Source organism: Cervus canadensis, chromosome 26 (assembly GCF_019320065.1).
Source record: "Cervus canadensis isolate Bull #8, Minnesota chromosome 26, ASM1932006v1, whole genome shotgun sequence".
Taxonomy (NCBI): Eukaryota; Metazoa; Chordata; class Mammalia; order Artiodactyla; family Cervidae; genus Cervus; species Cervus canadensis.
Genome location: NC_057411.1, coordinates 51,185,143 through 51,198,861, shown reverse-complemented (window position 1 = coordinate 51,198,861; position 13,719 = coordinate 51,185,143). Strand labels below are relative to the sequence as shown.

The following is a 13,719-nucleotide window of genomic DNA, read 5'->3' as shown; positions in this document are numbered from 1 at the left end:
CTCTGCAGTCTCTTTCTGGGCCTCTGGTACCATAAGTCTAGAATTCTTTTCTTAATTCCTGACCTTGGGAGTTATCCTTGCTTGAGTCTCCAAAATCAGTCAGTTAGAGACAGATACAGCTTTAGTTTTGTCTACCAACTTTGGTAATTGACGTAATTCTTAGAAACATAATACCCACGTAACTTGAAACATAAAACCCAGTTTGACACACAGATTGTTGGTTTGCAGCCTGGAACTTCCTTGTGAGTGGTGGACTGAGACTTAGAGTTTGTTTAGTTAACTGCTTGTATCCCCAGCGCCTCTTGGTCATACGTCAGTTTTGATTGAAAGGGGCAAAGTGATGACTTTGCTTACCGTCAGATGCCTCTGGAATCCAGACTTAGATTAGCATTGCCAGTCCAAAATGTGAGACCTGAGTGTGTATTTGTTCCTCAGTGTGTATTTATTGAGGGCCTACTAGGTGTTAGCCTTGTGCAAACAGTAGTGAGTGAGAGAGGTAAGTCTCCTACTCTCTGGAGAGGTTACATTCTAATAGGAGAAAGTGAATTTCTGAAGGTAGTACTAATAACTGACACTTAGTGTGTTAGTATGTAGTTAGTTGGTCAGACATTCATGCTAGACGTTTTGCACACATTATGAGGGGGTACGTTTGTTAGCTTCATTAGTTCAGATGTAGAAGGTGAGATCAGGGAAATTAAGAAATTTACCCAAGCTTACAGAGCCAGTTTGCCTTGGAAACTAACTGAGATCATTCTGTCATGATTGAGATTGCATCAAGTACTGCTTTTCAGACTCTTGTTGATTATGAGGGCTACTCCATTTTTTCTAAGGAATTCTTGCCCATAGTAGTAGATATAATGGTCATCTGAATTAAATTCACCCATTCCCGTCCATTTTAGTTCACTGATTCCAAATCATTCAACATCCAAACCATTCCAACCATTCAACAGTAATCCAAGTCTATGCCCCAACCACTAATGCTGAAGAAGCTAAAGTTGACTGGTTCTGTGAAGACCTACGGGACCTTCTAGAACTAATGCCAGAAAACAATGTTCTCCTCATCAGAGGGGACTAGAATGCAAAAGTAGAAAATCAAGAGATACCTGGAGTATCAGGCACGTCTGGCCTTGGAGTGCAAAACGAAGCAGGGCAAAGGCTAACAGAGCTTTGCCAAGAGAACACACCAGTCATAGCAAACACCTTCCTCCAACAACACAAGAGATCACTCTACACATGGACATCACCAGATGGTCAATACCGAAATCAGCTTGATTATATTCTTTGCAGCCAAAGATGGAGATGCTCTATACAGTAAGCAAAAACAAGACCGGGAGCTGACTGTGGCTCAGATCATGAACTCCTTATTGCCAAATTCAGACTTAAATTGAAGAAAGTATGGAAAATCACTAGACTAAGTATGACCTAGATCAAATCACTTATTATACAGTAGAGGTGATGAATAGATTCAAGGGATTAGATCTGATAGAGAGCCTGAAGAACTGTGAATGGAAGTTTGTAACATTGTACAGGAGGTGGTGACCAAAACCATCCCCAAGAAAAAGAAATGCAAGAAGACAAAGTGGTTGTCTGAGGAGGCCTTACAGATAGCTGGAAAGAAAAGCAAAAGGCAAAGGAGGAAGGGAATGATATACCCAACAGAATATAGAGTTCCAGAGAATGGCACGGAGAGATAAGAAAGCATTCTTAAGTGAACAATGCAAAGAAATAGAGTAAAAGAATAGAATGGGAAAGCCTAGAGATCTCTTCAAGAAAATGGAGATACCAAGGGAATATCTCATGCAAGGATGGGCACAATAAAGAAGAGAAAAGGCAAGAACCTAACAGAAGCAGAAGAGATTAAGAAAAGGTGGCAAGAATACACACAAGAACTATACAGAAAAAGTATTAATGACCTGGATAACCATGATAGTGTGATAACTCACCTAGAGCCAAACATCCTGGAATATGAAGCAAAGTGGGCCTTAGGAAGCGTCACTTTGAACTAAGCTAGTGGAAGTGATGGAATTCCAGCTGAGCTATTTCAAATCCTAAAAGATGATGCTGTTAAAGTGCTGCACTCAATGTGCCAGCAAATTTGGACAACTCAACAGTGGCCACAGGACTGGAAAAGGTCAGTTTTCATTCCAGTCCCAAAGAAAGGCAATCCCAAAGAATGCTCAAACTACCACACAGTTGCACTCATCTCACACGCTATCAGAGTAATGCTCAAAATCCTTCAAGCTAGGCTTCAACAGTGAACTGAGAACTTCCAGATGTTCAAGCTGAATTTAGAAAAGGCAGAGGAACCAGAGATGAGATTGCCAACGTGCATTTTGATCATAGAAAAAGCAATGAATTCCAGAAAAATATCTGTTTCATTGACTATGCTAAAGCATTTGACTATGTGGATCACGAGAAACTGGAAAATTCTTAGAGATGGGAATACCAGAACACCTTACATGCCTCCTGAGAAACTGTATGCAGTTTAAGTAGCAGCAGTTAGAACTAGATATGGAACAACTAACTCGTTCAAAATTGGGAAAGGAGTTTACCCTGCATATTTAAGTTATGTGCAGAATACATCATGAGAAATAGTGGTCTGAATGAACCACAGACTGGGATCAAGATTGCTGGAAGAAATATCAATAACCTCAGATAGGCAGATGATACTGCTCTAATGGCAGAAAGTGAAGAGGAACTAAAGAACCTGTTGATGAGGGTAAAAGAGGAGCATGAAAAAGCTGGCTTAAAGCTCAACATTCAAAAAACCTAGGATCTGGGATGGGGAGGGAGATGGGAGAGAGGTTCAACTGGGAGGGGTCATACATATACCTGTGGGGGATTCATGTTGATGTTTGGCAGAACCCAGCACAATTTTGTAAAGCAATTATCCTTCAATTTAAAAAATAAATAAATTTAAAATTGAAAAGAAAACGAAGATCATGGCATCTGGTCCCATCATTTCACGGCAAATAGATGGGGAAAAAGTGGCAGCAGTGACAGATTTTATTTTCTTGGGCTCCAAAATCACTGTAGATGCTGACTGTATTCATGAAATTAAGACTCTTGCTTCTTGGAAGAAATGCTATGACAAATCTAGACAGTGTATTAAAAAGTAGAGGCATCAGTCTGCTGACAAAGGTCTGTATAGTCAAAGCTATGATTTTTCCGGTAGTCATGTACGGATGCAAGTTGGATTATGAAGGAGGCTGAGCCCTGAGAATTGATGCTTCGAATTGTGGTGCTGGAGAAGACTCCCCCCCTCCCCCCACCTTTTTTTTTTCTTTTCTTCTTTGGAGAAGACTTTTGAGAGTCTCTTGGACAGCAAGGAGATCAAACCAGTCAGTCCTAAAGGAAATCAACCCTGAATATTCATTGTTAGGACTGATGGCTGAAGTGCCAATCCTTTGCCCACCTGATGGGAAGAGCCGAGTCATATAAAGACCCTGATGCTGGGAAAGATTGAGGGCAGGAGAAGGGACAACAGAGAATGAGATGGTTGGATGGCATCAATGACTGAATGGACATGAGTTTGAGCAAACTCAGGGAGATAGTGAAGGGCAGGAAGTCTGGCGTGCTGTTTGTCAGTCCATGGGGTCACAAAGAGTCAGACACAACTTAGCTACTGGAACAACTGCAGAGCCACTAAATGCCTGAGCTGGAGTTTGAACTCAAGCAGTATAAGTCCAGAGTCTGTACTCTGAAAGTACAGATGAATGCCTTGAAAGGGAAGAAAACCCTGGGTGATCTGAGAGAGCTGGGAAGAGGGGCTGCTCTAAATCTTGCAGTGAGGGAAACTTATCTCAAAACTTGGATGTGAAATTTGACCTGACACCTGACTGATAAGGAGTAAGGTGCTCAAAGTAGCTGAAGTAAATTTGTTCTCAGCAGAGAAGGGTCTAAAGGTTCTGAGGCAGGAAGGAGCTGGGTGTTTTTTGCAGAAGAAGGGAGGCCAGTTTATCTGGGACAAGGAGGCAAAAAGATTGCTGGGCCCTAGCTGGAAAGGTCCCTGCTGGCTGGTATCAGCAGTTCAGATTTACTCAGGGACTGTGGGAAGTCACTGATAGGAATCAAGTAGGAGGAGGACCTGATTTGATTGTATTTTTATGGAGAATGTGTTACAGGAGTTTGAGTCCAAGCAGGGAGGCTAGGCTGGGGGATGGTTAAGAGTTCTGTTTTGGAAATGGGTATGAAAGGCCCTCCTAGTGTTAATATCTTTTGTTTTGCTTATTTACCAAGACGTAACTGAAATATCTCAGTCCTTAGGGAAAATGATGATAAGATTTAGTTTCATCCCCTTCTCCCACTCCCAAACAGAGCCACTCCTCACTCCTCGCCTGGCTCTAGCTGTTGCTGGAGTGCCTGTCGCGCTCACCACCTGTGATGTCACCTATGGAGCCCTTCCTTATTGTGGCCACTGACCTCCCCACCCCCATCCTCCAGTCCCCTGCCCACAGCACTGTGTAAGTTATTTATGTAGCTCGCTTATTGCCTGGCCCCCTCTGCTAGTGTGTATGTTTCCTGAAGGCAGAAATCTCTGTTTTGTGCATTGAGTCTCCAAGCATCCAGATGAAGCTAACACAGTGCCTGGCCTTTGTTAGCTTCATGGTAGGAGCGAAAAACTAAAATCATGCCATGTGGTCCATCACTTCATAGCAAATAGTTGGGGAAAAAGTGGAAGCAGTGACAGATTTTATTTTCCTGGGCTCCAAAATCACTTCAGAGAGTGACTGCAGCCATGAAATTAAAAGATGCTTCCTCTGTGGGAAAAAAGATAGGAGAAACCTGGACAGCATTAGTGAAAAGCAGAGGCATCCATAACTCTGCAAACAAAGGTCCGTATAGTCAAAGCTACGGTTTTTCCAGTAGTCATGTATCAATGTGAGAGTTGGACAATAAAGAAGGCTGAGTGCCAAAGACTTGATGCTTTCGAACTGTGGTTGGAGAAGGCTCTTGAGAGTCCCTTGGACAGCAAGGAGATCCAACCAGTCCATCCTAAAGGAGATCAGCCCTGAATATTCATTGGAATGACTCATGCTGAAGCTGAAGCTCCAATACTTTGGCTACTTAATGCAGAGTCAACTAATTGGAAAAGACCCTGATGCTGGGAAAGATTGAGGGCAGGAGGAGAAGGGGGCGACACAGGATGAGATGCTTAGATAGCATCGCCAGCTCAGTGGACATGAGTTTGAGCAAACTCCAGAAGAGGAACCTGGCATGTTGCAGTCCATGGGGTTGCAAAGAGTCGGACACGGCTTAGTGACTGAACAACAACAGAAGGAGCTCAGTAGGCGTTCATTGAGGATATCCTTCGGCTTCTACTTCAGTTGCATTTGAAAAGTTATTTCTGGGATCCATCGCTTCTGTGGCCCAAATGTGGACGGAGCCTTTGAGAGTTTGAAATCTCCTTTCTACCTCAGTAGTGTCATGTTTGTTGAAATGGCACATTTTGATTAAATAAAGACTAATAAAATATATGCAGTTTGAGGCATAATTTTCCTTTGTTTCAATTGGTTTTGGCCATTTTTTCATATTATGAGAAAATGAAAATTAGTCCATTTCATTCAGTTTAAGACCTTCATGATTTTCCCCTTCAAATATCATTTCTAATTTTTAAAGCCTTCAGAAGTATTTTGGATATTAACATAGGAAATTCCTATGGTGGTAATAACAGTGAGAAATTATACACACAAGAAAATATCTTTTAATATGTTTTTGAAACCAGTTGTAGTTGTGATAGACGTCTGAAATAGATTTCAGTTATTTCTCACCAACAGTAAAAATCAAGCAAGCAAGAAGGAGTTTGGTGTTGTGGAGTGTCCATAAAACCTGACCAGGACACTTTGGGCCCAGCCTTGTCCAGTAATCATAGCTGTCCTGTAATGTGTGTCCACTGGCAGACACTGCTAAATACTCTCTAAGTAGCATTTCTGAGGAAACTGATGTTTATAGGTGAGGAAACTGACGTTCAGAGAGAAGTTAAGTGACTTCAGAAGTTCAGGGTCTAGCAGCAAGCAGCGCAGTGGACCTCCGGCTTGCCCTCAACCTGACGTCAGACACAGCGGGCTGTTCCTCTCTGCCCGTGATTCCCAGTGTGCCCAGGGCTGTCTTCTGCCGTCTCTGAGCCTCAGTTTTCCTAGCTCTCAAGTGAAGGCGTTAGATCTACCACGGAGATCCTTATAGCGTTGCGTCAGAAAGGCTCTCAGGACCCTCAGGCCTGCTATGCTGTTAGCGAGCACCTCCTGTGCGTCAGACAGCAGTGTGAGACGGTTAGGCTGTGGACGTGTGGGAACCTGGTCAGCTCTCGGGATGGATAAGACAATGGTGTTTCCCTAGTAACTTAGACTTCAAGACCAGTGTGCTGAGTGCCCTGTTCTTCAGTAAACCTTGCCTGTCATTCCCTAAATGGGAAAGGAGGTTCTTCATATCCCCTTGATTCCTTATTCCTAAATGGGAAGGGAGGTACTTCATATCCCCTTGATTCCTTATGGGATGAAATGCCATGTTGTGCTTAGAGGCCAAGAACTCCATTGCTTTTGGTAAATTGGAAATATGCAGTGGCTGCACAGTGGAGCCAGTACTGATTTAAAGAAATATTCAGTCATCAATGCTTCTGATGTGAACAGAATCATTTTGGAAGACTGACTGTGAGGAGCTGATGAACCTATCACCTGAAAGTCAGGATAGGGCCACCCTGCTAAAGTACTTAACAGTATATATCAGTTCAGTTCCGTTAAGTCGCTTAGTTGTGTCTGACTCTTTGCGACCCCATGGACCACAGCACGCCAGACTTCCCTGTCCATCACCAACTCCTGGAGTTTGCTCAAACTCCTGTCCATCGAGTCGATGATGCCATCCAACCATCTCACCCCCTTTCGTCCTCTTTTCCTCCTGCCTTCAGTCTTTGCCAGCATCAGGATCTTTACCAGTGAGTCAGTTCTTCGCATGAGGTAATCAAAGTATTGCAGTTTCAGCTTCAGTTTCAGTCCTTCCAATGAACACCCAGGACTGATCTCCTTTAGGATAGACTGGTTTGATCTCCTTGCAGTCCAAGGGCATCTCAAGAGTCTTCTCCAGCACCACAGTTCAACAGCATCAATTCTTTGGCGCTCAGCTTTCTTTATGGTCCAACTCTCACATCCATACATGACTACTGGAAAAACCATAGCTTTGACTAGATGGACCTTTGTTGGCAAAGTGATTTGTCAGCTTTTTAATATACTGTCTAGTTTTGTCATAGCTTTTCTTCCAAAGAGCAAGCATCTTTTAATTTCATGGCTGTAGTCACCATCTGTTTCCACTGTTTCCCCATCTATTTGCCATTAAGTGATGGGACCAGATGCCATGGTCTTAGTTTTCTGAATGCTGAGTTTTAAGCCAGCTTTTTCAGTCTCTTTCACGTTCATCAAGGGGCTCTTTAGTTCTTCTTCGCTTTCTGCCATAAGGGTGATGTCATCTGCGTATCTGAGGTTACTGATATTTCTCCAGATGCCATGACCTGGTCATGGTCATTCAGAGGTGACACTGAAAGATGAACTGCCCAGGTCATTAGGTGCCCAACAGACTATATATTAAACTATAAAACTTTAAGACAAATGTTTGATGTCATTATCCTGCTGGAAGTACAAGATACTGTGCCTGCTGTTGATTTATACCTTCAGGGATGCTTAGGATTTTATTTATGTGCTTTATGGTGTTTTATTTTAAAATTTTTATGAATTTAACTTTAAAAACGTATATTTGTACAATAAAGACTCTACTGGCTTTCTCTGTCCTCCATCTACCCAGATCCCTCCATTCCTTAAAAGTGCAAACCACCATCTTAAATTTCTAGTGCATTTCTTCCTACATTTCTTTATGCAAATACAAGCAAATATGAATGTTTTTCTTATCCTTCCTCCAACCACAAGAGGTACTCTGTATACGTTGTTCTCTGATATTGCTTTTTTTGAAAATATGAAACACTTCATGAATTTGTGTGTCGTCCTTGCAGAGAGGCCACGCTAATCTTCTCTGTATCGTTCCAGTTGTAGCATATGTGCTGCTGCAGTGAGCCCTGGACCTTGCTTTTGTTCCCTTAACAGTATATCCTTATTTTTGTGAAATTGAGGCCATCTAAGAATTTGTGTGCTCATAATTATTTCATAGCATAGAGGGTTTTCAGTCTCCACCAGCTGATATAAATATTAATACTTTGCAGAGAATAAACCTTTGGCAGATTTTTATTTAGACTAATTCTTGTGATTTTAAATACTTCCTGCCTAGCTCTAAAGTGGAAAACCGGACACCATTTTCAGAAGTCCCAGAACTGATAAAGCAGCTCATATTCCAGCTTTTGTGTGTACAGAATATGTACATCTTAGCATTCTCCATGGTTTTGTTGTTCTCAGTTTATTAGTCTTGGCTGAGTAATGCCTTCAAAGCTTTCTTTTATCATTTGTCTTCCACAGAACCAATTACTTCACAAATAGGGACATTTAGTTACTGACCATTAAATTCTGAAAAAGCTGCTTGCTTGTTTTCGTGGTGTTTTAATCTTCCTTACTTACAGCCCTGCCAGGCTTTGCTACCTTCCTCCTCCTTCCCAGAAAAATAAACAAAAAATCTAACTCAGGCTCTCACATGGTAAGCTGCCCTCATGGAATGAAATTGAGAAAATGTTTTGTTTCAGTTAAACTGTAAATTTTGAAAGTCATTGCTTCAGGAAAAATATAGCTAAAAAAGTGAAAATAGTAAAGTAATTAAAGGACAGTTAACAGTATCATGAAGGAACTAAAATAGAGAAAGTGGTTGACGTGGTCAGAGGATAAAATTGAATTCTCCTTTTTTTTCTGCATGTGTTCTGGGCATGAACATCTCAGAATACGTGCATTGGTATAGTAACTGTGGTGGAGATCCTCCTGTGAAGGGGTAGTTATTTGCTAATTTGTGAGATACCTGGGAGGTAGTGAAGGACAGGGAAGCCTGGTGTGCTGCAGCCCATGGGGTCTCATAGAGTTGTATGTGACTTAGTGACTTAACAACAGCAACACATAAAATTATTTCCCCCAGATTCCTCTCATGAAATCTGAATTGTAGTTTCCTTTGTGAAGTTACTTCTTGAAAGCACTTACGGGTCTACTGGCTAATATTTGCTCACGTGCTATCTGAAAGTAATGGGTATTACTTCAGATAGTGTTTTTTTGTTTGTTTGCATGAATTTTGTGAGTTTAGTAATTTGGTGAATTTAGCAGAATTTTGTGAAATTAGTAATGGAAAATGATTTTATATTCCTTTCCACTATTCACCCACTTAGCAGATTTTTTTGAGGCCTATTGTGTGGTCATTGGTGGGGGAGGTAGTGCTGAGTTGGACTCCAGTGTGCTGCCTGCTCTTGGCCAGTGTCCACCTTTTGACTTCGTGTGTGGCAGTTGTGGGTAAGCGTGGCATTTGGAACCGGTGGTCTTGGGTGCAGGTTCTGAGTGGCCGTTTACTTATCGTGAGGCCTCAGGAACTCACAAGTCAGGAACTCTTGCAGGGTTGTTGGAGTGAACTAGTCTCTGTGGAAGCGCATCCTCTGCAGTGTCCCGTGGCACTGTCCTCATCCAGTTCATGCACTGGTCGCTCTGCTCATCCCTTGCATTTTCCTCAGCTGGATTTGGGGAATATTTGGTATGGAGTTTGTGAGTCATGGAGATGATGACTAGCCTCTATCCTATTTTATTATTTTTTTCCCTTAGGTGCTTTCAGATACATTTTCTCATTTAACCATTAGGTTAAGGTATTTTTACTGCATAGGTGAGGACTTCCAAAGTGTTGACATTATACGGTGGAACGAGTGGGACTAACCACTGATACCTAGCCCAGGGGTCTGTCCTCTGCCCATTACTGACCATAGACAGAAGAATCCTCTCCTCAGCACAGAAAGGCTGTTTAGTAGAAGCAATAAGAGTGCAATCTCTAAACCATAGTCTTAATTTTAGAGTCTTGCTTTTCCACCGTGGTTGTGTAACCTTCAGCAAGTAATTGGAATCTCTGTAATACACCAAAAAATTGATTAAATGCTACAGTAAAACAAAACAGCAGCTATATAACTGTAAAAATGTTATAAAGTGTGGAAGATTTAAGCTGGGAACCTGTTAAATCATTCATCCTAAAGGAGAGAAGAAGCAAGAGGGCCCACCCATATAGTTCCTCATTGGCAGGAGCACGAGAGTAGGCAACTCGGCTAGGAAGCACTGCTTTGATTCAATTTTACCTTTTCATTTTTTTCTAATTTGAGCTTGTTGGACACGTGAGGGTGAGAGGTAATGTGTGGTAGTGTTAAAAACAGGTGCCTTGGCGCCAGGCAGCCTGAGTTAAGATCCTAGTAACCCTGCTATAGGCTCTTCACTGCTTTGTGCCTCTCAGTTTCCTTATCTGTAGGGAAAATGAGTTAATACACGTGAAAATGAGTTTTAGAGCAGTAATTACCACTTAATAAGCAGGGCTTATCTTGAACTTTGAGCAGTTCCGTCTCCAGGGGAACATCTGGAGACCCAGGAATAGAAGGGATCTGATCAGAGTACTTAAAGGCTTTCAGTGAGCCGCGCGGCCCCAGGCAGGGCACACAACCTCCTGAAGCTGTGAAGAGGAATCTTAAACACAAGGTCGGTGTCCTTTGTGGGATGTGGACCAGGAGTAACGTGGGCAGTGAGAGGTGTAACTCACTGTGGTGGTGTTCCGTCTTACTTGGGAGGGGGCTCCAGTGCTGGGCCCCTTTGTCAGGAGATGTTAGAGCTTCCCCTCTCATGGCCTGGCTGAGCACCCCTTCCACAATGGAAGGTTTCTGAGAATTTGGGGTGAATTTCTGATGGGGACTTCTTTGTCCCTTCTTTCCCACCAAGGCGCCGGACAGGGTGTGGACTGTCTCTGCTGCGCTGTTCACAGCACTTTGCCTGGGCTCAGCCTTCAGTGTTAGCTCTGCCAAACTTGTTTAAAATCTTGTCACTCTTTCCAGCTAAGGCTCCACTTGTTTTTGTTTTATTTTATGCTTTTTTCCTGGCTTTATTGAGGTATATTTGTCTGTAATATGTTTATTATTATTTTTTTTGTAATATGTTTAAAGTATACAACGTGATGATTTGATGCGTGTGTGCATTGTGAAATGATTCCCACGATCCAGTTATTTAACATGTACATCACCTCACCTAGCTGCTTACCCCCCTCCCTTTTTTTTTGGTGAGACCAGCTTCTGTTTAATTGAGTGTGTCCTGTTTCATTCTGGAGCCCTCCCAGAGATGTTCATTCACCAAGTGACTGCCTCCTGCCCCAAGCCAACCTGGAAGTACCACTTAGCTCTAAAAGCATCTCTCCTGTGACGCTTTCCTGGCGGCCCTTTCTCTCAGTGTCCCGGGGCTGCCATAAACAGTCCCGCAGGCTGGGTGACTTGAACCAGGAGGTTATCGTCTCAGTTCTGGAGACCAGACGTGCCCGGTCAGGGTGTCAGCAGGGCAGGTTCCTTCTGAGACGGTGAGGGGGCCTTTGTGCGTGGCCTTCCGCCTGTGGTCCTGTCTGTGTCCCGGGGTCCTGCCTGCACAAGGACGCCAGTCAGACTGAGGCAGGGGCTGGATGGGCCCCAGGCTGAGGGGCCGGAGTTCTCCCCTGTGGACAGACATTCCAAAGTAGCGAGAGGCAGGAGAGCTGAGGCCTGTCCAGAGAAGAGAGAGACCACATATCCCTCCTTCTTGAAGTCAGGGAGACCTCCCTGACTGCACATGCCCGGAAAGGCTCCTTGGAGGTCCAAAAGGGAGGGGGCCTCCCCTCTACAGTAAGCGATGTCAGCCTACCCACAGGCCTCTTTGCTGAAATTTACCTGGATTGAGAGATGCTCTCGCACGTGGGAGGGCCCAAAGATAAACCAAGTATGGACTCAGAACCAGGCAAAGCAAGATGATTGGCCAAAGGAAACCCAGGAGAAATGCCCCCATAAAAGTGACTCAGGCTCTCGTCAGGGCCTGACTGTCTCTCTGAACCCGCCCGTGTGTCTATCCATGTGTACTCTTTTTCTCCTAATAAACACTTTACTTGTCTCACTACCCTCTGTCTCTGTGTGGAAATTCATTTCTGCACAGCTGACAGGCCAGGGCCTCATCACTGGCCACTGGCCGTGGTGGTCTAGAGGTTAGGGTTCAGTGCCATCACTGCTGTGGTCTAACCTCAGTCTCTGGCTGGGAACCAAAACCCTGCTTCAGGCCGCTGCTGGCTGAGGCCGCCCGAGATCAGCGTTGAGATCAGGAGCGGATTCGGGACTCACTCTGTTCCAGCATGACATAGTCTTAACTGATTCTGTCTGCAGTGACCTGTGTCCAGGTAAGGTTACATTCTGAGGAGCTGGGAGTTAAGGCTTCAGCATGAGTTTAGGGGCATGTGATGCAACTCCTAACACCCTAGCTCTGCCTTTCTGCCTCCCCTGACACTTTTGCCCTGCTGACACCTGAGTAGGTTTCTCATGGCATGAAGGGGATTTAGTTACATTTATTTGTCTGTAATCTCCTGCTCATTTTGTTACTTTCTCTGGTGCCTTGCACCTGATGTGGAAAGCAGCTCTGATGAGATGTATGAAGCATCAGGAGTTAGTGGATGTGAAGGAGGAAACTGCAGAGATAGATATCGCTTTCCTTGTTTTCCTGTTGACAGTTCCAAAGGCTGTCTGCAGTTGCGGGTGAGGGGGCCACAGACACCAGCAGAGACTGCCGCTGTTATTACCACATGAGCATGTTTGCTACCTCCAGGTTTATTTTCCTTGTCTTTATGCTTTCTGAGCTCCTTTTAAGAACAGTTAGAAACTGAAAAGACCCTCTGGGTCTTCTAGCATTCGATTTACCTAGAGAATTTTGTTCATGGCCACCTTCTTGTTTCAGCCTTTGCTTTGAGTATTCTTTTTTTAGGAATTCAAAAGTAAATCATGTGAATGGTTGAAATAGTTCTCCAGATGTCTGTGCCAGAAGGGAGATGCCAAGAAATAATTGAATCTACCCCCAGAGCTTTAGAATTAGCTCATTAGATGTTTTAGAAATGCAAAAATGTGTTTGGTTTCTAATCGGAGGTTTAGTTACACATTAGTGTGGGTGAATCATACTGGAGCTGGAACACCTTTGCTACGAAATAATATTCCAGAGCACGCTTTCTGTTATTTCCTGAATAAATAACATTCTCGGCAGAGTGGTTAGATGGAATGTTAATAGAAAAGGAAAGTTAATCTTAAAGTATCCTTTTATTCCAATATCAGTCATACCTGTGTGAAAGAGCATGCTGAAATGTGCTCATCTGAAGGCAGACGGAGAGCAGCTTATGTAAAATCTGGAGGCGCTTTAAGAGCATTTCAGACTCACATGGAGTAGAACAGTATAGTGAACTCTGTTTATCCTTCAGAGTTCGGTCTCAGCAGTTATTAACTCATGGCCAGTATTGTTTATTTTGTGTAACCCTGACTCTCCCTGTATCCCATGCATGGTTTAGGCAAATTCCACATGTTGTCATTTTGTTTGTAAACATTTCTGTATGTATCTAATATAACCATAATATGAGACCTAAAGTAAACAGTAATTACTTAAAGCTATCCAATTCCTGTTATTGTTCAAATTTCTAATTCTCTCGAATGTAATTTTTAGATTTTTATTTTACACTTTATTTGAAGCAAGATCTGGTGAAGATCCTCCTGAGATCTTGTCAGGTTTTAAGTAGGGGGGTGAATAACAT

The 13,719-nt window shown here is 43.2% G+C and overlaps 1 protein-coding gene and 1 non-coding gene across 13 annotated transcripts in view; one reads left to right on the top strand and one right to left on the bottom strand.

Annotated features, from left to right (window-relative positions):
- ADD1 (adducin 1) overlaps positions 1-13,719 on the top strand; it is a 91,364-nt gene that overhangs the window by 26,574 nt on the left and 51,071 nt on the right. The window lies entirely within an intron of this gene.
- On the bottom strand, positions 7,951-8,057 carry LOC122428547. The gene has a single exon (XR_006265764.1). It is a non-coding gene; the product is annotated as a U6 spliceosomal RNA (small nuclear RNA).